Below are 27,244 nucleotides of genomic sequence, written 5' to 3'. Positions count from 1 at the left end.
ATGGGGAGAAGAGGAAAGAGCAGGAAGACACACGAGACCACCCTCGAAGGTGTGTCGTTAACCGCGCGAAGAGCAGCTTAATCTGACCACAGCCTGTTTCATTAGCGGTCGCGTCGTTGTTAATCCCGAACTGGAGAGAGCTTGGAAGTTGAAACAGACAGCGGCAGTTTCGGGATGCCGGCAGAAGGAAGGGAAGAGGTTCCCATGGCATAGGACAGACGGTATCGCAGCTCACCGGGGAACAAAGCTTCCTCTATATCAGTTTGTGTTACCTGAGATGAAATTGCTTTGGTCGTCCCCGGTGCGGCTAACCGAACAACCCGGATAAAACGAGAAAATAAATTTCTCCCGTCCAAGTTTGGAAAGTTCGCCTCTACATTTCGCGCTACTTATTCCGCGCTATTTATAACCGCTGTATGAACACCGGAATCGCGTTTGCTGGAATCTCATTCGCTTCTGACGTTCCACCAACTCCGCAATACCGCTCCTGACCAAAGAATTTATTATCTGGTCGTTGCACACGAAACAGCATCCGCGGGCAACTATTTAAATCGTTACAATTTTGTTCAACTTCATTAACGGAGAGTAGTCATCCATTGAAACAGACACATTTCTTTGATATCTATCAGATAAGGGTATTCGTTTTGATAATTATTATGCAGCCCGTAAGTTCTAAAATATATTTAGAGACACGGTGCCTTGGCGCGTTTTTACTAGACTCTCTGTTCCTCCGGTCTATAGTTGTACGTCGGTGTTAGTTCGAAAGCGAACCAAAAAGCAATTTTCTTGCCTGTCGTGATTCCCGGTCGTGGTCAGAGACACCTGGACTTCTGACCAACTGGGTATTCCACCTAACTCGTGCGGTGACGAACGAGGCCAGAGTCCGCGAGACTGGGCAGAGTTTCAAATTCTTACCACCGTTCCACCGGCGAAATTTAAGTCAAGGAAACGGGTCGAGAGTTTGTAACAGATGTGCCGCTTACTTCGAACTTTCGGGGGTTCCCCTAGGTGTGGTTCGCGAGAATCGTCGTGACTTTTCTGCCGGTTCTTTTCTGTGGTCCAAAAATAGGTCCACTGTGAAAAGTACCAAACAAATGGAGTTTGCGGCGGATCTTTAGTTTCGTGGCGTTCTACAGGACGATACAGAACACGTGGTTATTATTTCGGAAACTATAAACCCTGATCGAAACTCACGACCATTACGATTATTTAGAACGAGTTTAAATAGGGTTCATGTTTATTCGAACCCTTTTCATTGCTTTTATATCCTCTGTCTAGGTAAGTACCCTGCGTTACAAAACATCCTATAAACTATGAGCAGAAACGTGCGAACTTCCGGCGGACCAAACACACCACGGAAAAGTTATCGTCCGGCATTTGTCTCTCGCGTTGGGTTCCAGGCGTCAGTCCGGTCATTGCTTTCTCCGTAATTGAGAATACCAAAGTTATTAAACTGCCTCAAAGGCTGAAAGAGCTTTCCGCGGTCCTATTTCACCGTGTCCTGCGACTGATTGTCCCTTATACGACAGACAAACGTGAATTTATCGCCCCAGTTTCGCCCGGAGTTGGATTTGCGGTCCTTCGCACCTATATTATCAGGGCAACCGGTCGATCTTTAGCCGCGCACCTCGCGGAAATTTATCGTGTCGCCTACGCGACAGTTGGATTTGTGGGTTTCGAGCGAAACGGTTAGCTTCGCCTCGTTTTCTCGTTCGTCGACGCTCAGACCGAGTGGCGACCGATCGTCATGGCCGACGTAATTCCGCTCGAAGACTGATAAGCGTCGGAGGACGAACTGGAAACTGTCGAGACAATTTCAAGTTCGATAAAAGCGTAACGGGGAATCGCAAAATTTCTTCTAAAAAAATTGCATACGAAATTAAATTAGAGAAAATTTATCGAAGAGAACCGATTCCTCTGGAGGGGTGCAGTGAAATTCCAAGGATGAAGGTATGAGAAAGAAAGCCAATTGTAACCGATCGAAACCCTTGCGACGCAACAGCCTCGATCGATTTCCCAGTTATCTTGTAACCGTATCCGATAAAGGAAATTTTCGCCAGGGGTTGATCGAAACGTTCGAAACGTCGTCGTTCCGTTTCCCCAAGCGACGCCAACGAGTACGTCCGCCGGGCGTCTGTGAAAGGCACGGAGAAGGACGTCTTCGGCGAGTGCTCCAAGTTCGAAACTGTGCCGATTCCTGAGAGCATTCATTCGGCCTGCCACGTGTCAGGCTTCGGACAGCTCGAGGATGGGGGCGGCATTATGCAAGCGGCAGCGCCAGCAGGAAAGTAGCTGTGCATCGTGCATGCACACGTACAGACGCTCGATACATCGGCAGATGCCGTAGCGTCCGACCCATTTTCCAACAATGCTCGACCCGTTTATTATTAGATGCGGAGACTGAGATACAGCCTGTCGACCGACCCAGCCACCGGAATAAAGACGACACGAGAACCATTCGTATCGCGTTCAACGCTCCTCCGCCGCGGATAGACGCAGATGCAGCGGATCGCATTCTGCCTGCCTGACTGCCTGATTTCAATGATTCAGGAACCGCTTCCGTTGCAAGCTTGGCGCCGTGCACGACCGACCGTGCACGGGACCGGCCTCCTAGCTGTTCATTTTCCGATTCGATTCGCGATTAGAACGTGCCTCGAGTTTCTAGCCACTATGCGAGATACGCTTCTCTTTAAACGGACTAACGTCAGACGAGGACCGAGAGAGTATCGTCGTCGTAAAACTTGGAAACGCTTTCGGTAACTTCGGCAGCTTTGTTCGGATGTACACTCTATTAATTTCGTTGGAGTACCAAGCATATCATCATACTGTAACGGTATGTCCTCAATGATCTTTTAAACAATTATCGATTAATTCATACAGTAATAATCAGAGAAACTAGTCACCTATAACGATACTTCCTGATCGATACATGGCTCAGAACCGGCCACTAGTGTTTGTCCACTTCAGTTTCCATTCGCTTCTTCCTGTCTTTCGATTCACAGAAGAGCAGCGACATGTAAACCATTTCCGACTGTTCTAATCCTCGAATTCAATACGACGTCTGTGTTCCATTCAGCGCCGAACAGAGGCTACAGGATGTTTTCTACCCCGGTAACCCTTTGAACGCATCACGAATTCGCCTGGCAAGGTTGTTTACGATGCACGTGGAACGGTCGCGAATTCGTTCGTAAAATCGGTTAAGCACCATCCGTCGTGCATCCGCGAACGGTGCAACGGGGGAACTGCATAGGCGGATTCTGGAGGACGTGTTTACCGAAGACGGACGCGGAAGACGCGGGGGCGTAAGCCGTCGGCAAACACGTTCTTTCGACGGGAAAGTATGTCATAAGCGAAATTCCGTTTGAGTTTGTTAGGCATCCTTCTTCGGTGGATACCGTTCTCCCCCCCCCGGGTCTGAAATTCTTAAAATCCACGCTACGCCACACTCACCCTCGACAGCGTTGCACCTGCCTCCTCGGCTTCCCGTCTTTGAATTTCCACCTCTTGTCGCGCTTTCCTTCGTCACAGCCCGCCGGGTTCTGAAACAAACGAGAACGCGGTTAACGTCGAACGAAAACATTACGCTTTAATACTTTGATGGATTTGGGACAAACGTCCGGAACAAGTTTACCCGGAATTCCAAACTTGTGACATATTGAAAGTAGTGGTCTTGGAGGCTTGGGGGCTGACGTCGAAACGTCGTTAACCATCGCGCGTCGATTTCGATACGAAACTTTGCACGAATAATCGTTACTTCCGCCTGAGAAGTATAAGAACATCGAAAATAAATATTATCAATTATTTTTATCCCTTCGGGCAAATGAATTTATGATCACATCGAATGGACATAGTCGCAGGATATTAATATTGTATCGATTCAGGAACAGATACATTAATATTGTACTGATACTGAAACAGTAATGTGGCGGATCCAATAATAGTCGGTGGGAAAAATCTGCTCCAGATATAGTATAACTTTTACATGATGCATAATAATTAATATTTGCATCGGTGGTCCCTTCAATCGCCTAAGTATTGAGGTAACAAAATTTAACGTAGAGCAAGGCGGAGGGTAGAGAACGATCGAAGCTCGTACCGAATCGTCGAGGAATAAAGCGACGATCATCCCCGCGGTCCTCTCGACGAAACAATTGCCTCCAATTTCACCATCGAACGAATTCACGCCGTCATAGATCACGAGCAGACAAACGCAATATAAAGTGTCGGGCGGCTGGGGAGGGTGGAGAAAGAAGGATCCTCCGGTCGGAATCCTCGCGGGGCCTCTTGCACGACGCCGATCGTCGGCGTCGCTCGACGAGCCACGGGTTCAACGAGCTGGCTAATCGAAACCGCTTCCCGAGCTAACCACTTAACTCGAGAGGAGCCAGGCGAGAGGAGGCCTATCATCTGCCCCCGTTTTCTCCGCTATGCGACTCTCCGCGCTTACCTTTGGCTATTATTCTTTCGACAGGACGACCATCGACCGTTGCATCCTGCGAAATGTGCGTTTCCACAATTATGCTGACCCGAGGGCAAACGAAACATTAAGGGAAAGGGTGCTACATATGTTGTAGCGAGGATGTCTAAAGCAAATTGTGCAAAACTTTTGTCTATTGAGGAATAGAATGGAACCTCGATAGTTGCAACTCTTGTAGGAGGAGGGTCACTTAGCGAAGGGGGTAGTTGGGGGAAGTAACAGCGACTATGGATAATGGAGGTATAACTTTCGAGTTCCTTCATTGGATTGGTTACCTCGATTATTGCACGAGCCTCGACCATTGCAGGACATTTCAGCCCCCTTTTCCAGCAGTATCGAGGTTCTATTGTATAGTAAGGTTGGAGAAACAGTGGAAGGAATAGCATGCTTGGATATGGGGAGTCAAGATCCCAGGTACGAATTGTGTACGCTCCTTGCACCTTGGCCCGTTAACAGCCTGCGTATATCAACGTGGTTGCGGGTCTGTGCGTCACTGTGTGGCGAGAAACACATTTGGTGGTTTGTACCCTCGGGTTATCGCATTCCGTGCCACTTGAGTGTGCCTCGAATACCTTGCTACGTTCCTTCCACCGAGTATAATTGATGCGCAGTCAACACACGAAGAGCGCCACTTGGGGTAGAAAATATTGACTGCTCAAGGTCACTTACCCTCGCTCTGTACGATTTCAACCCTAGCGCCCTGTTGAAAGATCGCATGGTCCGCTCCTCCTGTGTTTCTGAACGTGTCACCAGTAAAAACTGGCATCCAAGAATATTGTACAAATATTTATATTTATTATTCCATGGATCCATCGAAGTAACGTTGTATAATACAATGTAGGCAATAGCAACCTTTGATGGAGGAGTTGTTAAAGCAACTATAAAATTTGGGGAGTATTTGGGCATATTAACATTGCAAAATGGAACCACCGAAGCGGTTAAATTTAATTTTACCTAGTACAGGAGTAACATTATTTTTCTCTTTGCATTTCCGCGCGTTACATTTTCGCGAATTATTAATTAAGGGTTTGCGTGAGAAAGTCCGATTCGGCATAAAAAACAGGTCACTTCCTCTCTTCTTTTAGAACTGAAACTTGAAATTCAACGGGCCGTGACTGCGAACGGCTGCACGCTTCGATGAGAATTGTATCGAGGGAGACAAGACCTTTTTACGGGGACGAAGATGAATTTAATGGATGTGCCCAACCCCTCCCCCTGTCCTCTTCCTTCCTTCAATTTCCTACATTTTCAAGAATGCAAGAGGATCCAACATAATTGCACGGGCGTAACGAGGTCGAGCGACACTTGTGCCTGTTTTTCTGTTTAATGAATACGTTCCTCGATAAATCGCACGATTCTGCGACGCAGATTGCATTATGCATGCGTCCAAATCATTATACGATCGTAACAATGGAACCGTCGTACAATATTATTTTTCATTCGCGGACATTTGCCTGTTTATTTTATCATTCCCTCGTCGTAGCCCTCCACGACTCTTCTCAAACATACTTTTTTAGAAAGTACTAAATTTGGACGTTGATTTAAAAATATGGATTCTAATTTACCACGTTTCTTTGCGGTATCAATCAGTGTACGTATTTGCCACTAAGAACTTAATAGATTTATTCTAATTCCATGGTACATTTTATCCTTGGATATACGGAATTAAAGACATGGAAGGTTTTATAAACACAGTCATTACGTAGTTGTGTCATTACATCGTCCATAATGGTTTTTTGGAGACACAGGGAAACTCATCGGCGAACCATATGTCTGACGGTAGAACTTTTTATCGAGACTAAAGAAAGTTGAAATTGCTATGACACCAATTGCTCGGCGAATTTTGCATCCCGGAGATAATGCAGTCTTTTTTCCATAAATTATTTCATAATTCATTCACAAAATTGCGAACAATCTCGTCACGAACATCAGGCGCGACGCTTCTGTAAGTCGCGTGACAGTAAACCTGTCTCGCACGTTTTTTGTACGCTTGATGGATTATTACGCGAAGTGATGTATTAGCTGCTACTTACACCTGATACATTTATTTATCGCGACACGATACGAAGCCTAAAAAAAAAGAAAGAGAAACGAGGCCAGCAACTCCGGCTCGAGTTAAATTCTATAAATTTCGATTACTCTTTGTATCGGGTTCTTGACGGCACTTTTATCAAATTCTATGTTTGTCGAGAGGGTGTTAAAGAACACGGTTTTGTAGCCGTTTGCAAGTCAAAACAGCCCGATAATCTCGACTGCATAATACCAGTGAATTAACAAACGTAAACGGCAACAGTCGGATGTTTGAGTTTTACGTCGGGTGTCTCTGGTAAGAATACGAGTTAACCGTACTGCGTGCTTCTCTTATCTTTCCGATCCAAGTTTTCGATCAATGCCAGTCAACCGGACTCCCGGTTTGTTGAGCCTGTAACGTGTTAATTCAAAACATGTTCGCGTGTCACGCTCCCGTGACACATAATCTGATAGGACATCTATTTACTGGGCCGCTTATCCGGCTGGTTAAACGACCGTTCGAAGTGGTGAAAGCCAAAGTGCGCTAATTTTCTCGACGATCGTGGATTATTGTGCTTGCACGTGCTCGGGCCGTTTACGCTGAATCGCGCGTGGGTCATTTTCTCGCCTTGTGCAGCCTGCTTTCTCGCAATGCGCAGGGTCAGGACTCGGTTAGGTCTAACATTATCGCGTCTAGTGCCTCTCCTATCATTCGTTGCATTAAAAAGTCGCTCGTGAAAGTGTTACAACGGCTTCGAGGCGGGGTAATTCTATCGCGAGATACCAACATCGTATTGTAGAATCTTTCCCATTATTCCTCGACCGTTCTTGCACGGAACGTCGTAGATCAGGCTGGAACTGGTTCTAGATCTCAATCAGTCATTCGTGGCACACGCTGATGCAACTCCTGATCCTATTTATGATCCAAATCTATAATGCGTTCGCCGTCAGCCGAATAATCTTGTACGCGATACGCGAACGCATCGATATTTTAAAAGCTAATAGGTCAGATGTCAGCAAAGACACGTTATTGCATTTCAGTGAAAGAAGAATCCTGAATCCTGAAGTAATCATCTTTCTTCTGGTATTGAAAGGATGTTCGCTTCTGTCGTCATACGAGTCCCCAGGGGTGTCGTAACCTACCTAACGCGACACCGGATCCGGACGAGCATGGAGATTTCTCGAAAACCATAAAACTTGCACATCCACTCGAAGGCGTGTGCGATACCGGGGCAAAGACGCGCTACTTGGCCCGGAAGGCATTGTTATTAATTATTCCAAGCCGTCGAGACGAACGAGTTTGCCCAAGTATGCAGCGAGTTAGCCGATGCCTTAAGTCTGTCCGGGCTTCCGGCGATTTCTGCTAACTCGGATAATTCAACGAGTCGCGTTGCCAAGAGCCACGTACGCTTTACATAGCTGCTCCGGGGCAGCAGGTTGCGTCTCCCTTGCGTTGTGTCCACCCACTTTCGGTATACACCGAACGAATCGTCGTATCTGCTGCTTTTACGAGCGACCGCCGCGTCGTCAGGATGTCGTAATCCCGCAGGAAACCGTCAAACATTCACCTCGTTCGATTGTTATTCGCGAGATAGTTTCGAGTTAGTCCGATGTCAAGGAGGAGGGTTCGCCCGGTTAATGGCCGTCGAAAGGGTTGCGAACCGGAACTCTGAACCGTCGTTTCGGGTTATGCAAACCGATAAATATTGCTCTTTTTAAATTTAAAACTCTTGCAGGAGTTCAGATGGAATTTCGACGATAATTTAGAAAAGATTCCCTGCTTCGATTTTCCATTTCAAGAATCCAAAACAATTTTCCTGGATACATTCGTCTTTCGTATTTTTCCCCAATACAATTCCAACTTGGATCGTTTCCATTTCGAATAAATTCTTCCATCAGCTTTAATATCGTCGGGGGTTGGTCGAAAACATTTCGTATCCTATACAGTTAAGAGAGCATTCGATCCGGAGATGGTATTTTTGGAGTAGGTTCCTGGTATCGGCACCGTCATTGAAAGAAATCATAGATTCACGAATGAGAAATGTCTTCGGAGGGCTCGTACGAGCCGTGAATCGAGAATCTCGTTGAACCCTGAGGGCTCCTGTCGATGTTTCCTTTCCCACGTCACGCTTTTCCCTTTCACGTATCTACCCGATCGATTTCCATATCCCCCCTACTATCTAGCTCTCTGGTACTCCTCCCTCGCGAGCAACAGCCCCGAATGAGAATGCGAAATTTATGGGCATCGAGCGAGGAGTTCCATGGAATTCAATCAACTGATATCGCTGTCATGCTCTGACGTGCCTGGCCGAAAAAAAGAGAAGAAAACGGGGGTGGGAGAAGCTCTCTTGGCCAATTCGAGTCGGCGTACGAGACGCTATCGCGCATCGACGTTCGCCACGGAATTCGCCGGAAATGAAGAGTATGCGGCCGCTTCCGACCGTATTTCTTCGAACAGAGTAACGTATTTCCAACGACTTATCTGACAATACGTCGTGCCACGACTTCTTCTCGAGAATCGTTTCCACAGGCGCGGTCTTTAGCTTTTGTTAACCCACGATCGCGTCGATTGTGCGTTATAGATTTTTACGGAAATTTTTATCGCGGAACGGTCAGACGTACGGACCGCTATTTAAAATCGAGGCCTTCTTTCAGAGAAAAGTATTGATAATCTAAAAGAAAGAATTTGACCTCAAGAGTAGATTTATGGATCGCGTGGTAAAAAAATAATTACGACAATTTGTAATTAATAAAAAAAGCGTATTTGAATTTTTCAGGTGCAACGTTGTACTTATGTCGTTAATTTTGTGTCGATCAAGCCCGGTCGATTTTCAGTATATTCGTGGAGCGTGGCAAAAAATAGACTTAAGTATCTGAAATTCGACTTCTCGCTGAATTTGATATTCCGCAGAATATCCTTTAACGCGGGTACGGTTCTTTTTGGTAGCAGAAACGATTCCATCGCGAAAGATAATCCCGACGGTATTTCCTGTGAATTTCCTAGACGCCACAAAGAAAACGACGTAACTATACCATTCCTATGTAAAATCATTGTATTCCGATATAGCAGTGTCGTTCGCTTGCTTTCCTGCATAATGTTCGTTGGAAATGAAAAGATTTTCTACGTCCTTTTCTCATCCGCGTAACGGCGAAACAACTCGTTTTCTCGTCCGAGTAAACATTACGAAGCTGCTCATCTTGCGAAACCGTTTTCAAGCTTTTGCAGCGGCGAAACGTTCCTATTTGCCGACATTGCGGGACACCGTTTGAACGTACCTTTGATTAAACATTCTTTCAAAATGGAAGAGACAGAATACTTTATTCGGATGCCTCCTCTTCCTGCTAATTAAAAAGTAAATTTTATGCTTATCCTCTGTAGTCGAGGATCCGAATGACGGTGCTCGTTACGCCAAAACATAAACGAGATATGCGAGCAAACCTTACATTCAATGTATATTTTCGGTAAAGAATTTTTTTTCTCGAAAGTGGGTACGATTTCAGAGGTATGTCTGTTGACTAAAAATGATTTTAATTGATTCCTGCAACTAAAAATAAATTTTTTAATTTTGTCGAAAAAGTCCACCTAATCCCTGTCGATTTTTCTTTAAAATTTGTTCTCCTTTCAATGAGTTTTGAACTGTTCGTTGAAAGTCGAGTCACGGACAATTTATTCAAGATTAACTTTTAGTTCTATTTTCTCAAAACGAAGTCTTGTCCGATGTTTTGGAAACTAGGAACGTTTTTTGCTCCCTCCGACCAAGACGAAGATCAAACTGGCTGAACAGAAAGTACGTCCGGTCAAGTGCTGGGTAGCAATGAGGCAAACTGACTCCCAAGTTTCGCGTAGAAATGTGCGGATCAACAGTGCGGTCTGATGAAGTTAAGTGGCCGGTCGGTGCCGGCCTAATTAAGTTAGTTAGTTTGGAGGTTAGTCCAGGAACCTGCGTTAGCTTGCTGAATGTTCAGAATGTGGGAAATGTTATTTATGACACTTCGAGGCTGGCGCCATGTCGGCCTTTAAACACGCTCGAACTACTAGAAGTGACTCCGCGTCAGGTTCGAATCGATACCAAAACGCAAGGGGAACGTGGTCTCGACGAAATTTTGTATCGGACGCAATTTCTGAGTAATCTTCTTTACTGCTAAAGAAACAAACCGTAAACAAATATTTTATCCACGCCCTATTTCATCCCGATAGAATTGGCTAGTGTATTCCGACAGAATTTCCGCCAATTTCCAGCAAACTTTCCAATCAATTTCAAGAGGTACTTCTGTGAAATAAGCCCGCAGAAATCCGTCATTTAATTAAAAATTATTGGACGTTTCAGTCACGATACCTTCTGGTTAGTTTTGAGTTGTTTATCGAAATGGACATGGGATTATCGAAGACTGTATATTTTAAATTAAGTATGAGTTTGATCAGCTAACAGGAGGCTAGAGAGAAAAATAATATTTGGATCTGGGCCACGCGCCAAAAAAAGATCGAGAAACATTCTATAATTTACGTTTGAAAAATATCGTCAACGTTTCTCATCGGGACCCAGTTTTCGAGTACTTTTTACTCGGAAGCTTTCAGATGATCGTAGCTTCCGCGGAATATATTTCTCGCCGGATCACTTCGTTTCGCGTTGATTCGTACGATCGTTGGGAACGCGAACGAATCGTTCTTCCTTTATTTTTCATCACACGGATGGAGCCGGTCGGAGATGAAAGCGTGTGTTTCTGGCGGAAAAGAAATGATCTTGGTTCCTCGTCTGAATCCACAAGGGAGCCGACTGTATCTCGATATTACAAAAGTTCGTCTAGACTGAATCGCAACAACGGCCAGAAAGCCCAGCGCCTTTTCTGTAGGAAAAGATTGCTAAGCTCCGCTTAGGGGTAATTTGTGAGAAGCCATCGCTGGAACGTTAAGACGCGCCCGACTAGCTTCGTTTTCGTAGCCGTTCGTCGCCTGTGCACAGACGTCGATAATAGTTTCCTTCAGGCATTTGTCGACTCTCTGCGACTGCCAACTAAATAGTAGTGGTTTCAAATATTTTTCTTCTCCTATTCCTATTAATCATCTGCCCAATGTATACGTAAATATATCAAAACTCGTCGTTCCAATGGGTTATTAAAAAATATAATCAGTAAGCAATTTTTCTTTCAGATCTAACAGTTATACGTTTCTATGAATAGCCAGATGAACATAATTTTCAAACGTTTGATCCCGGAAAAAAAAGAATGGCTCGCGAAAGCTTGTACCAAAGGTGTTTTCGTCGATCTATTCGAAGCAACCGAAGGACTAGACGGGAGACCACGGCGGAGTTGTAACTTATGTAAATCCCTTTACCAACGAGCGTGGAAGGTACCGCCAGACTCGAAACTCGATTCGACCGGTGTTAAAATGCAGCTGACTTAGCATGCAATTAAAATACAGCTTAACGATACAGACACCTGAGTCCTTGGTCTCAGACGTCTCTAGACTCTAACTCCGTTCTCCAACTTCCCCCGTACAATATCCTCTCGCCGTCTTTTTGATTCTCCGCGACACCGTGTCTGCTCCCGGCGACTTCTTTCAACAGCTTTGGTCCATACAGGTCCGTTGGTGCATCCGTACACCTTTTGCTCGTAATTCCATTAGACGAGTTCCCCGAAAAAACAGTTGGCTCGCGTCGAACTCGTTCTTTCTGGCAAGAAGGCGATCCTTTAATGGCCACTTGATGCCATTCAGGGTCTTCTTAGTTTCGCTTAGACCAGGCGACGACCCCGCAAATCGTCCAGCCTGGGAATAACGACGTCACGTTTCGCGACACCGGTTGAATAGGGTAGGACAAACCTAACTCGGGGTTTCGTTAAACGCGCCCCGTACGTGGCTCGTATGAATGCCAAAAGGAGACGCCTATCCGCGATTTACGAGTACGCGAACCGACCTCGCTCGCAAGGATGAGCACACGCGACAGACGCGACCCTCCAGGCTGCTTCAACTTACCCCCTTCTGTCGTCCGCTTTTTAATTTCTCTCGACTCTGCTGCACTCGAATAAGCGCGCGTGCACCCGCGCGTAACGCCTCGAGACGACCGGAGAAAGGATTTTTATGTTGTCGCAGAAACGGCAAGAATTTTCGGCGGGGGTGGAACAAACGAGTCTATGTATACGTCATGCTTCTTCCTTCAGACGCGTCTGCGAGCAGCGTGGGACGCACGAACGTCGAAGAGAAACGATACCGTCCTTTGTTCGAGCGAATAAAATATATTAAAATGTGTTTGACATTTTTTTATAATGGAATTTGAAATGTTTCTAATTTGAATCATGTCGAAGACATTTAAACACAATTGGAGTCTGCAATCTGTTCAGCTTTAGATTCGCAAGAAAATTTCTCGACGGTACACGAGCGATCATTCATGTGTCAGCGGCAACTAAGATGTCTATTGAGATCCACGCTCTGTCGGATCATCGCATTGCCTTTAGGCAGCATGATGAATCCTCTCGCGTCCTTCTTATTGGCACTTTCTTTCAGAAAACGCTACATTACAATGTAATTAGTCTTTTTATCTTGGTACCCGTGATGTTTCTCCGTCGTTCGTCACTTCTGTCATAATGTACCGCAATAATGACGCGCTTGGCATCCAGCTTCAACCTCTGCACGTGGCGAAATTGGCCACCAGATGTTGCCCATTTATTAGTCCGTGGACCGCACGGTAATATTTCTAATTCGAGATAGCCTTACCCAGTGCCACCTAATCCGTATTCATGCTCCAAAACCCTTGAAAATCGCTGTGTCTTTGCCTGACCATTTTGACGACATTGTACCCCATAGTGGTCATCATTTTCTATTCCTTCAATATCCTAGGCATTTTGCCTCTGAGTGGCTTTTTCATTTCCCAATCGATATTAAATCACTGTATCATTACCAGTTCGTTTCTACATTGTTAATGCATCGAACACTATCTCTGAATCGCCGCTAGATCGTTTCCAAGTGGACTTTCGATTACTGTCATTATCGATTCGGTTCTATATCGTGAACGATTTAGATACTTTACCTCTAAAACGCCAGCGGTGCATTTTCACGCCAACTTTTAATCATTGTAATATTACCAATCAGTTCTTATCGCGAATGTATTAGACATTCTACCTCTAAATTGCTAATAATTAAATTTCACGTCAACTTTCGATCGATGTATCCGTTCCCAATTGATTTCCGAGCTACTACCAGTTAATTGCCCAGTCGATTTTAAAGTGTTCATTACGGGTTTCTGTGTCGTTAGTGCACTAAAATAACTGGAGTAATGATCCGTGACGTAGCCCACAGGCAAATCACACGACACACACCAATGTTAGTGTGTCGTTTAATCCCTGAAGAAGTTAGTCAGAACTTTACTTAAGTAATTTGACAGCGATTTAAAGGTTGGAGGTTTGGTGGCGTCGCGGATCTCCCTGGCTGCTTATCTCGACGCCAAACACGAAATCTTGAACGGGAAACTGTTTCCTGTTATCTCGTCGATGGATACCGACCGGAACGAACCTACCCAACAGATGAGTCTCCCAGTTCATCGAGGTCAGCGAATTCCATTCGCGGCGGAAGCGCGCGGCTGACGAGAATAATCAATGCAAGCGGGTGGGCAGCTGACGTAACGATTTACCAAGCCGCATAACCGGCAACACGTCGCGACGCGATTCGTTCGGTTAACGAAAAAAGCCACCGGCGGACGAGTCCTGCCTCCTGATAACTGTACTCGTCGCGGATGTAACGCGAAATTGAGTTCGCGGCCAGAGGTCACCGAATTCTCTCCGCGGCGCGAGCACGTTCACCGCGCGGGGGGACGACAAATGCAGTGGCGTAACCTTGGTATTTTCAGGTCTCTGGACGGGTTGCTAAATGAAAATACACGCCCACGCGCCGCTGATTTTATTCGAAATTTTTCGATCGTTCCATTTCAATCGCAATTTGAGGCGAATCGATGACTAGCGAAAAACTTGAACAGGGATTTCGCGGTGGAAGATCTCTAGCAACGAATTGTCCTGGCGTTTGTAATGATCCTCGAGGCTATCTTGGCAACAGGTGTTAACGACAGCGTTGTCGAAATAATCAAGCAGGTAAACTGTTGGCGATTCGTTAAATTGGTTTGTCTCTCAATTATCCGGATACTCGATGTTCCACCGTATGACTTGACTAATTCCCTAATTGCTACAGAAGAGAATTACGAAGCCTTCCTCCCTTCCCTTCCTATCCATGTTCGACGGCATACACGACGTCGAGGACTCTTGTTTGCTAGTCTACAGGAGATCTACTCCTCCCTGTGTGCGCTTAGCAACTGGGCTGCGTCGGCTGAACAAAGGTGGGCGTTGCGTTTGCTCGTCAGTTTATAGACGGTCTGCTCCTCCCTGCGTTTCAGGAACAACCGAGCTACACCGAACAGACAAAGCCTCTGCGACCCGAATTTTTCCCAATCCGAGTATACTCGTGTTTATCGAGCGACTTCCACGCGTAGTCTTCAACGAAGGTAACCTGCGGAGGATGCTAGGAACGCCAAAGCTCGTGTCTGCGACCTCTGGATCTCTACCATTATCAGAGGGTGGTTATTGGACTCGAAATAACTAGTCTCCTCTTCGTTATTCTCTATCAAAGTGTGCAATGTTTGTAGGAATGAATTTTTCTCACCGACTGAGCCCATCGATTGACTCTCCCAGGATAACTCCCGATAACAAAACCACAATGATCGTAATTCTGCGTAGGGAAACTGAGAATAACAAGGCTCGTAACGTTTTGATCTGTAAATCACGAATATTGTTCTATCTCCTGGCTCCACCTCCTCTTTGTGATCCGAGTTATAAAAGGAACGGGTCCTCAGGATCAAGGATCTTGTCCCGCTTAATTCGAGCGTGCAATGTTTGTAAAAATCTCTCCGGTCTTTCTTAGAAGTCTATCGATCAACCACCCCAGAGACGCAACCCTTGATGACGAGTCTACGCTGATTGTAGCGACGCTAACAGTACCGTGAGGCGTGGCCTAAAACCTTTTGATTCGAAGATCACGAACGTGTTTTCCACCCCCAGGCACCGCAACACCGAGGGGTAGAACTCCGAATGATCTTCTCATCTTTTAGAAACACGCTAGAAAGGTATTCAAATGATTCTTCTTGCCTTCAAGTATATTCGATTGTGAGAACGTTTTCTCTTGGGTCTTTCTGTGCGAACAGAGTCAATATTATTCTTGCAACGCTCGATGAGAAATTTACAGTCTGGTTTTCTTTCAAAGATAGACGAATTCGAAAACCATTACGATGGTTCACTGGTTCCTTAGAAATTGACCATGTTTTCCTCTTTTCTATGGACGGCCAACGGCCCGATTCCAAAGTAAAAGTAGACGGAAGTCCTACGATATGACCTTCTCCTCGATGGATTTAAAGATCACTTGCACTCGTAGGCTCGTGAACGATCGAGTTTTCTCCGCGTTCGATGAACGATCGAGGCTTGAACTTTAGGCGGTCCCACGGCGTTGATTCTTCCACCGCGCCAATGGACGCAGGCATTTAACGCGGACACGCAACGACGAATTTATCCGTGGGTTGCACGCGAAAATGCATTTTCAGCAGCGTCGATAAATCTTGTCGCGTTAAAGCAGAGTGATACAGAGGCGCGTGGACGTACGGTTGACAGAACCAGCGACTGTGTCGTTCACGTGGGCCCACGTCGACCCAGACGATGGATACACGACGCGTTCTACGCCCGCTGATACGTGTGCAGTGGCGTAACGATTCATCGCGATCGAAGTTTATCGTTGCAAACTTATAAGAAACGACACCGTTGATTATGGGTTCGACAAAACCAATTGTACATTCTTAACTGGGTGGTCGAGACATATGGGACACCCTTCCAGATAAATCCCGACGCCAGATCGGAAGTTTATGGCAGTATCACTGGCGGCGGCGCGTGATATTGCATCGTGTTTTCCAACGCGACGTTCCAATTACAATGGGAGTGTTCATCCGTGCTTCTTACGGCTTATTCATTACGCCTACCGTTCACAACCTGGCATTAATATCGAATCAATTATTGATGCACCGGAATTGGTTGATCAACTACATCGTGCACAAAAGGCGCGTATAGAGAAATTAATTATTTAACAAACACGACTGGCATTATCGGGACAGTGAACTCGTACGGCGGTAGAAGAACGTTTCGAGCAACAATTCACACGAATTACACGATTTGAAATACCTAGTGGAAGTACTTCGTAGGGTGGTCTAAAAATGTATGTCCACCCGTGTAACGTGTAAGATATAAAGACGAGCAAAATTCTTTCGTCGAATTAAATTTTGCTCGCCTCTGGCACAATGTTGGTTCATTTCAGCCCTCAGAGTCACCGACTGTGACAAAAAAATCCCCCAATTTTCCGACTCCCTCGATTAGGCGACCAACCCTCGTCCCCATCGGTCGGATAATCGCGGACGCGTCGTGTTTATCGCCCCGAAAATTTTGTGTCATATTTTTAACGGGCGGCTCTCCATTAGTCGTGACAATGAAGGCTCGAGAATGTCGAAAACAGCGAAACGTTTTCGGGGGCGGCGACAGTAGAACGAAAGAAGAAGCCGGGGAAACAGGAGTCAAGAATTATCAAAAGGGAAAGGAAATTATCGAATAATTATGTACCCGGTTCCCCGTTCCCTCTGCAAAACGTTTTAGGGAAATTGTAATACGATCTCTACGGGTGGGTGGGGGAGGTGGACGCAGCGTGCATCCGATTTTAAATCAATTTCAACGTAATTGCACAGAAGCTGCGGGACGGTTTGATTACGGAAGGAAAAGGCGATGGAAATTATCTCGGCGGGTTCGGCTTTGAACGCACACACCCCCGACAATTTCAATTTGACCCTTTCGCTGCTTCCTACTTGCCGGCCTCATTTGCGTTACATTCAACCTATGCTCGGGGATAGTGGTAACCACGGTGCTTACCTTATCCTTTCATTGGATTGGTAGCTCACCGAGCCACCCCCGAAGCTTTTCGAGGCTTTCCAATTTAGCGAAATATCATTTCCCCCGTGTCGTAATTCAGGGAGACCTCGCACAATCGCCACGCGTTTCGTTGGCTCGTTTAGAAAAGGAGACTAGTTCTTTTTCTTTCCCTTCAGCAATCGACCTTTCCCACCGCCGTCGGCAACTCTCTTCAATCCCATTCACATCGAGAATCTTTGTTTCGGTTGTTCCCGATTGCCGCGATGCGGTTATTCGAGAAATCCTTCGCTAATTACGCTCGCGAAAGTACGCTCGGTTTCTATAAGGCGGGCGCAAAGAGTATTCGCGCGGCGGCCAACTTGAAACGAAACTTTCCGCGATTGCGTTTATTAAGAATTTTACAGGGCACAAAGGATCTAGGAACAGATTCTGGAAACTGGGCCACGAGGTGGATACAAATATAATTTTCTCGGAATTTTTTACAGCAATTGGGCCAATTAACAAATAAGATTCATTCGGGGAACTGTTTCATAATCTTTATAAACGAAGAATTATACGAATACTCGTTACATGTTTATTTTTGATAGATTAGATTTCTTACAATCCCCGTAGAACGTGCAAACTGTTTGCTTCACGATTGTTTGTTAAATAAACACACGATACGATCTTTTTGTCGCGACTGCTCGCTGTACGAATACTTCCTACGCCTACTGTACCTGTTTCCTTATCGCTCGCCACTGAATTCGGTTTGTTCTTTCAGTTATCGCGACCTAGGATGTTGGTTAAGCTTGTTGGAAGTTACGCTTTTTAGGACACCTATCGCGAGAGTATTTCGAGCAACCGTATTAATTTGTGCTCGAGGGGTTGCAAACGAAAATGACAGCAGTGTTTGTTCCCGGAATGAGATCGCAACGTGGGTTTAATAATAATTTGATAGGGTACACAACGCCGTGGAAAATGGACTCGACGTTGCTCGAACAATAACGTAATATAATGAAAACGATCGTTGTGTATCTTGCTTGGTTTGGTTTCCATCAGAGATGGGTAAATCGTATTTCGAACGGGTGAATCGCGAAGAACGAAATCTAAACATTCGTCTGTAAATAACGAACGGAACATCGATTTATGGTGGTGCATGCTCGTACGTATGCAAGTGCACTGGATGCACCACTCGCCAAAGAAGGCGTGAAAGTGACACCTGTGCAGGATTTTGTACAGGTAAACGTCGACCCGCGCTGCCCACGTGTCGGTGAACGTGGCGAGCCGAGAATCGATAATAAATTAGTATTATCGGTACGATTCCAGTAACACGTTCCACACGAACGGGAAATTATGATCGATCGGTCGATCGCGAGAAAATTCACTTGCACACTATAATCAAAGGGTGTACACGGAATTTGGTTTCAAGTAATAAATACGGTCTTTTTACGGCATTTATTACAAGATTGAAAGGGAAACAGTACTTGATTTCTAATTAGTTTATTCAAATTACCCGAAAGGGGAACGATGTTTCCCGTTCGAGCAATTTCTTCGTGGAAATAAAACACTGCAGGCACCCGCCGAATAAAATAGATGCTCGAACCGGTTCGAGCCGAAGCTACTATAAAGAGGGACAATTTTCCAATTTTCCGCACCAGTTTCCCAATTGCAGGATCTGTTGTACATAATATACATCAAAGACCTGCTTCGCATTCATGGCGGTGGCGACCCTTTGTGGGAAACTTTATAGGAAACTCTAAGAGGGAGTGAGAAATGGCTAGAGCCCAAGAAGCAAAAATTGCTGCAATTTTAGAGACCTTACTCCAAGTTCCGTGAGTTATACAGTGTTCTCCCAAGGAGTGTAAGCGAAAAATCATGCGAAAGAGCCCCTAAATTGATATGGAATTGTAATATTATCTATTATCGAGGCTAAAAGCAAAAATTTACACCAAATTTCAACTCTCTATCTTTATTGTAAGGGTAGGTAGATATTTTTTCTAAAATTACATCGAGCCTTATTTAGATACGATGAATTTTATATTATTCCATGATTGATCGTGATCTACGTAGAATAGGGACACGTCGCGAGAAAATGAAAAAGAAAATCCTCGTTTCCTGGCTTTTGGGAAAGTTCATTCGGCAGTTATTTTACTTTCCTGTTAGCCTCTCGTATTTTACGCGCGCCCAGATATCCAGCGTTGAAAGAAGATTTATAACCGCGCATCCTGACTTTCGATGCTCGTTCGCGTCCATTGCACCTCGAGCTAAAGCGCGCGCTTTGAACCGACACGGACGCCTCATTAAATTATCACGCAACACAATTTTCCAATCACCCCGCGGTACCCGAATATCAACGACTCCTATAACTGGCGATGGATTTAATCCGATGACATACTTATTAATATCAACATGGACTCGTGAATACTAATAAGTAATTCAGGAACAGAATACCAAGGCCTTCGTTGGATTCGTCGTTACTTCTACAATTTTTAATATTTTTCTACGAAAAAAATTGTGAAGACTCTTAAAACGTAGTGCTAGTGTAGGCTCGAATCGAACGAAAAAAGGGATACTCTTTTTTAAAAAAAATTTCTAAGAAACCTGGTCTGGACGGGAATACTGTCTTAACCACCGATCCAAGTTAACGACTGAGCGTACCGGGAAACAAATTATTTCCGGACGTGATTGAATTCTCCCATTTCACGGATACTCGCTCGAACAACCAGCTTGCTGAATAAAGAGCCTCGCGATCGGGAATCCAGGAGAAACGGCGTGTATCTTCCGCGGCGATCTGCCTCGCGCGGACCGTGTTGCGCGCACGCTTGCGTCTATGAATCTCCGCGGCGATCGCAAGAAAGCCGCGCGTCCCTCGACTTCCTGGTTTGCACCTGACCATGCTGGGACTAATTAAGAAAATCGTTTCCCCCGCCGTGGAACGTCTGTTCCCTGTCGCGGCTGAATAAAGCCGGGCCCCGTGCGCTCGTTCGCAGAATTCGATCGAGAATCGCTGATAACGCGGGCCCTGCGCGCGGGAATCCTCGCGAGACCTTCGTTTAACGGTAGAAAGTGGAAACCCATAACTCTCCGTTGCGCGAATTTTGTTCCATCGTTCAAAGAAGAAATTCTTTTCACCCGTTATTTATCGGGTGATTCCATAAATCGATACGTTTATACAAATACGTGTCGAAGTCAAAAATATTAAACGGAATAATCACAAGGATGTTAAATAAAAGTATTCGACAAGTTATTCTGAAGCTAATCTATAATTAAGTGGAAACGTTATTAAGTTTATCGAGCAATTGTGACACTGTCGATAAACTGTAATATGTTGTATTGAAGTGGCGATTACGTGTGTTCGTGATAATCTTACGACGATAATCGATTCGAGCTATCGTTTGCAAATGGTGTCGGGTCGAAAACCGAGAGGTCCAAGTACCTCGTCGCGAGATTCTCTGGGCTGAGCGAGCAGATTTAACGAGTCGAGACACGCGCGATTAATCTCCTCCGGAAAGATTAATGTAATTAATCCGAGTCACCTTTGTAGCAACCTGTCGACAGGATGGCACATATAAATTTCTGTGTCGTTAGCCAACATTTTCGGCTCTTTATTCATCCACTTATTTGTTTACTCGACATCCCGATGTCGGATACCGGAATGAATTCAACCCTTAATCACTGGAATCATCTCTTATGGAGCATCGTCCCTTTTATTGTCGTATCGATCACTCGAAAATATCTACTTTAGAATTGCAATTATTCTGTACGTTTTAAGGAAATGTTTAATAAAATTCTTGCTCTGAGCAATAATAGCGATTATATTTCTCTTGTATCTTGTTTTTCAAGAAACAAGCACTTGCGCGTAATGTTTTGTAGATTCTTGGTAGTCAGACAACGACACGTAGATAATCGATCCGATGGCAAGGCCTTGTTGCAAGATCGGGTTGCAACTTTGTTCCGTACCAATTACTTACAGATGGGATCGAAAACCGAGAGGACACGTACATACCCCGTCGCGAGATCTCAGGGCCAGCGTGCATATTTTTGCAGCCGAGTCACGCGCAATTAATGGCTCGAGGAAAGATCAATGCAATTAATTCGAGTCCTTTTTTGCAGAAACTCGCCGACAGCGAGAGGTACATAAATTTCTGCATCGTTGCCCAACTTTTTCAACCGTCTCTCCGTTTTTTTGTTCTGTCACAGTCTGATCTTTTTGGTCAAGTGAAAACTGGGGGTCTGTAGGTGGACGATTTAAGGTGTCAAACTGCATCAAACATCGATTCCAAATAGTCGCGAAATAGTTCGACTGCTCGAGATGAATTGCAAGATGAAATCTATCAGTTTGGGGGCATAGACATTTCACGTCTACCAAGCTAACGAATAGTAGCATGTTTTGTAAGTTATCGTTAGTTCGATACCCACGCGACGATAATGGATTCGATGGCGCAAGGATAAGACGCCGGTTTGCAACTTTATCTCGTAACGATCATTGACGGACGACGTCAGTTCGAGAACCACGTGGACCAAAGTGTCCCCCCCGTCGCGAGATCCCGGGGGTCACAGCGGAGATTTTTCGATTTTTTTTCGCCCGCGGAGAGATTAATGCAATTAATGCGAGTCACCTTTGTAGCAGCTTGTCGACAGCGGGGTATACATAAATTCAACGACGCCGTGCGTCCTAAGTCGCACGCCCAGAACCGGTTTTTCAGTGGCATTCGGTGCCTACGTTCGTACGTGGCTGCATATACGGTCGGATCGCGCGGCTAAGTTACAACAAATTAACAGGTCATTTATCGAGTTTCTTTCTCTCGTTGCCGCGCCAGCACGCCAAGGAAATAATCGAACTAAAAGCCGCAATTAATGGCCCGGCAGCCTTGTAGACAATAAACTTGCTACGGGGCCCCCCCGGACACGCTGCTGCCCGATCGTAAATATATTCGCCCGCGCGTTACACGCGCGACGGCACACTTTTTTCCGTGTTCCCCGTTGCCGATATTTGCCCCGGAGTCGATAACACGGCTCCCCGAGAGAGTTGTCGGGGAGTTCATTTTTAGCTGTATCGACACGTGTGCCAACGTACTCGCCTGCTGCAGGGGGACCCTCGTTAACGTTGTTTGGAAAAGTGTGCGCCAGAAGATGCTTGAAAGCGACCACCGTCGGGCTTCGTACGGCCTTACACCGCATTCAACGTTCCTCGCGTGTACGTGCTCTTGAAAGAAACATTCGCAGCTAACGTTAACGCGTCTCGTTAAAATGAACGTAACTCGCGGTGAAACGTCTGTTTCGAAGAAACTTGGTTTCGCGAGACACGCTCGCGAACAGTGGGTTTGAAATTCGGGAAAGACTAAGATTCCGAGATTTGAAACGCGTGGCGACCGGATGCAACGCAGAATAGTCCTTTCGTTAAGCGATACCTGTATTCGTATTGATCCGTTTCGAGGCGCGAGAATTTGTTTACGCGAAATTTTGAGCCCCGAAAGCCGAAAGCTTTCAATGCGTCGGAATAAGAGGATTGGAACCGGCACGCTTATGATCCGCACACGTACGTCATTTTGTACGCGCCGGATGTACACGTGTTCCGATGGGCGTTAGAGGATTTCCCGGAAAAACGGGGGTCGTAATAGCGCCGATGCACCCCTCGGTTTCCCACGTTTTCGAGAAGGTAGCTACGGTCCAATGTAATTCCCCAGCTTTTCCCGACTTCTTGCCGCGGTATACATAGGATTTCCGACGTTTGCACCCGAATTTCGTGTAAAGGGGCCGCGGAGTAGAATCTATTTAAACCGGTGGCCAAATAGGAAATGCAAATTGCGTTCCGTTTTCTTTGAACGCGGCCGGGATTCTGAACGACGTCGTTTTTTCGTTCGTACGCCGCTTAAATTACGTCGTTGTCGAAGATACTTGCGCGCAAACGAAATTTGGAAATATTGGTGGAGCACTTACGAAGAATTCTTGGTGAAAACCAACCTTCCTTTTCTTCTTTTTATCGTGTATTGGATTCTGAAAAGACACGACACGCAATATTTTAGATAACACGATTTCCTATAACTTTACCGTATAAATAAATGGCTGGTATCGTCGGGTATAAGCTACTTATGTAATATCAAAACTGTGTTGAATTACGAAGGATTAAAACAGGCATTCATACACTTGTCCATGAGTACCATAATGGCGTTTCGACTTCTCATTAGCAGAATGTTACTAAGGTAGTTCTCGTAATGGGAGGCTTTGTACTTTCGACGCGACTGTGGCGATGTGGATTAGTTTTGTGCCGTCGAATTTACGAAATTAATTTTCATAAACGCGAGGCTTGACGTAAGTAGCTTATACTTTAGGATACCAGACATCTATTACTAATTGCTTTGAATATCGCCATTTGTAGAGTACTCCCCTTTCGTTCCTAATATCTGTAATATATATCGCTGATGGTTGAGATCGAAGCAATTAAAAAAAAAAGAGAAAAATTCGCAACCCTTAACGCAAGCTCTACAAACCTACAAAGGGTTCGTCAAAATAGAAAGTGGGGCAGTTTGTCGATGCTCCCCGTCAAGATATTTCCCTTTTTCCCTTCGCCGTAGCTTCCCTTTTGTCCCGTCGTCTCCCCGATTCTCCTCTCCGACCAGCGATTTCTCCGCCGAAATAACTTCTCCCCTACCCCGTGCCAGAATTATATCGTGGAAGTAATTTCGCGAGGAAACGAGTCTAATTTTTTCGTAGCTCGAGGCACGCGCAACAGAATTCCGAAGGGCGCATCGCGGGTTCAGATCTAAACGACAGGAATCCCATTTAGGGAGCCGGGATGGAAAGTCAAGGAAAACCGTGGAATTACGTTTGCACGCGCGAGAAACGCCACGGAGCCACATTGTGTGTGTCGCGGCCTGACAGACGCTGATTTGTTCGCCCAACCAACCCCCCAACAACCCCCGGCGATCCACTTCGATCGAGCAAACGCTTCTGTTTCCGGCGATAAAGCGGCTTTGTAAAACACGTTTCTCGCTGGAACGACGATCTCGATTTGACGATTATAGAAATTAATTGTTAAAACTTCGTAAAATTCCGGGCCAAGCTATAGAAATAAGATATCGAGAATCCCTTTGAATCCACGGGAGGTCCGTGCGACATTGATAGGGAGACGGTCTCCCGCGTCTCGAAAACGTTTTCGCTGCTGTGGAGATCTTCGCGGGAGTAACGTCGGGCTATTTAGTATCGAAGACGGGAATCTCGCCGTTAAGTTGTCGCCACCGAGGACAGATGAGGGAAGAAAGCAGAGAGAAAACTCTACGTTGAGTGTTTTTCGGAGCTTTTGCATTACGAACGCTCTTTGCATCACCTCTCCACCCCATTATCCCCTAGGTCTCGTCGTGGAAAGCTTTTCCACCGGGCTTTTCTCGCTCGAGTGTACTCGTGTGCCAAAAAATTGGCTATCCGCCTTTCGGACGGAAGCTGCTCAAACGTGGACGTCCAGAAAGCATTTCGAACGAAATCCTGCATCCCCGATTCGACGATCCTTCGTATAAAATTACCAGTATTTAAACGGATATGGCCAACCGCTTCAGTTTATAAAATTTTTACGGTTCGAGTGACGTTAATTTTAATTATCTTCTCAACGTTTCGGTCGTAATTTTAATACCCGCATAATTTTAATTTTGAGCTCTTTCTGGATGTAAATGTTCCACTGTGAAACGTAGAATTATTTCTAATAAATGTTGGATGAAATATTCGAAGGTTCGACTTTAAATTTAATAGATTGAAACAGTAATCGTTGTGTCACGTCCGGTTTCTAACATTTCTATGGAAAGGGAGGGTTTGTAGCTCTATGTAGGATTTTCCGCCCGTGGATTCCGACAGAATTAGAGGCACGCGTTGTCGAGCAGCCAGAAAATCGCTCACAAGATAAATCTCCATTCATGGCTGTTCTTCGACCGTCCTGGCTTTGTTCAACACGCTCGGACCGACGAACTACACGGGTTTCTTGTCGCGTTTCGAGGCAAGGCGTCGCCATCAGTTTCTTGTATACCTGTAAAGCAACGTGCTACAACGTGTACGCGCCGAGATTCGCCCCGCGACGCCTACCGACGTCCCATAATTCCGACGGTGCTTCGACTTTTTCCCCCCGGCGACGATTTAAGGATCTTCCACCGTCGCGATCTATTCACGGTGCTTTAAAAATGAATTACAATAGCTCTAGTAGATAATATGAATCGAAGAACAGGGTGGAATAACATTTTAATGAAAAATTAGAGAAAGTTTTATAACGACGATGAAACGTCGAACGAGATGTTTACTGGTGCAGTGTAAAACGCGACAGGGACTTACGGGACAACTTGACGCGTAGGAAATTTCAAGCAAAGGATTATAGTGATTTTCGTCAGTTATAAATTTGTTATAAGCAGTCGGGGAGGGAACCGCTGATATTCCGTGACGGCGGGATTAACGAGGCAGTATTTTCCGCAGGGCTCGCGAAACGCTGTTGTTCGCGGGGAAATAAAAGTGTCTCGCTGCCATTAAGGCGCGTTTTAGCGGAAAGAGGGCAAACATTTGGATAACCGGAGTATAGTGACGTTTTCGCGAAACTCCCGCGAGAGGGTTGGAGGGTGCATCTATTAACGGCGCTATTTGTATGTATAATGTTTCGTTTTACGACGCCTTCCATTTCCCGGATTTTCTACTTTCGCGCGGTGTTTCGCCGACGGACGCCGTTGCTCTTCCTTCAGCCGTGGTTTTTCGCGAAATTACGTTTTAATTCAAAGCCCGTATAAGCGCAAAACACTGACGGACACGCCACGCAACCGTGTAATATTTTTCAGTACAGGGACTCTTTATGAAAACGCGGGGACGCGTGAATAAGTCCCTCCTGTTTCGCCCTTTGTTCTTTCCTCTTTAATTATTACCAAATTACCATCCCTCGTCCACCCAACCCACCACGCCTGGAATCATTTTTCTCGACTCGATATGCTGAAACCGAAGCTATTACATCCTCGTTGAAAATCAAACTGTTTTATATTTTATTTTTTATTCTCTATCGACTGTTATAAGGGAAAGATTGGGAGAGAAGCAACGCGTAAAGCGTCACTTTTGAAACATTGAAAAATGAACGAGTTAAAAGATTAGGAGTACGTAATTGTTATTTTCATAAACGATCGTTCCGTGACAAAGTTCCAACGTGAACTGATGGTAGTAATCGTCCAGATAACCGACGAAAGCCTTCTTTCCGAGGTTCTGGCGTCTCCTCTCGGAGGACTCCTCTGTCTCGCAGCAAGAAAAGAGCGTGGATTGATTAACTACCGTTTCCAAAGGTCGGTCTCCCTACGCCCAGTGATTTATCGTTCCCCTCATACTTTGTTAAGCGAAACGCGTCCACGTACAATTACACGGTGAGCTTAGTCTCAGTAATAAACCATACTTTGTATTACCTAAGCTCGAGAATCCGTCCAGGGATCTTGACGATAAGTCTGATTTACGAGTCTAACGCGGCCATCGAAGAAGAGACAGGGTTCTTCCAAGATTTTCATTACACGCGACCACGAATTAATTTTTCGCGCGATACGAGTGATTCCAGGGCCGGAAGCGAGGAGGAAGTTTGATTTCCGGTTTGGTGTTCGGCTAGAAAAACACAGGATGGTGGCGAGATAGTAGTAACACGCCTACGACGAGCCAACATCCTAGTATCGGTGGATTTTCTCTGGTAAATTGAAGCCCCCAGCTTTACTCTGGCGTATCTCGAGATATCAAACCCTTGGGCAGACATTTTCTACAATATTCGGAAAGAACATATTGTTGTCTATGATATTTTCCGCCCAAATCCTCTTTTTATTAATTTCTATATGAAATGACGGTACACGTTTA

The 27,244-nt window shown here is 45.5% G+C and overlaps 1 protein-coding gene across 16 annotated transcripts in view; it reads right to left on the bottom strand.

Moving 5' to 3' along the window:
- Nucleotides 1-27,244, bottom strand: part of LOC143340268 (uncharacterized) — a 129,475-nt gene that overhangs the window by 39,614 nt on the left and 62,617 nt on the right. For 8 of the 16 annotated variants that reach the window (XM_076762021.1, XM_076762022.1, XM_076762006.1 and 5 more), the window contains one exon: nucleotides 3,451-3,539. The gene's annotated coding sequence lies outside the window, so the exon portion shown is untranslated. Of the gene's footprint in view, nucleotides 1-3,450; nucleotides 3,540-23,341; nucleotides 23,399-27,244 lie in introns of all 16 variants that reach the window. The other 8 variants (XM_076762008.1, XM_076762018.1, XM_076762011.1 and 5 more) reach the window with 2 other exon arrangements.

Source organism: Colletes latitarsis, chromosome 3 (assembly GCF_051014445.1).
Source record: "Colletes latitarsis isolate SP2378_abdomen chromosome 3, iyColLati1, whole genome shotgun sequence".
Classification (NCBI taxonomy): Eukaryota; Metazoa; Arthropoda; class Insecta; order Hymenoptera; family Colletidae; genus Colletes; species Colletes latitarsis.
This window is presented reverse-complemented; position numbering and strand designations above follow the sequence as displayed.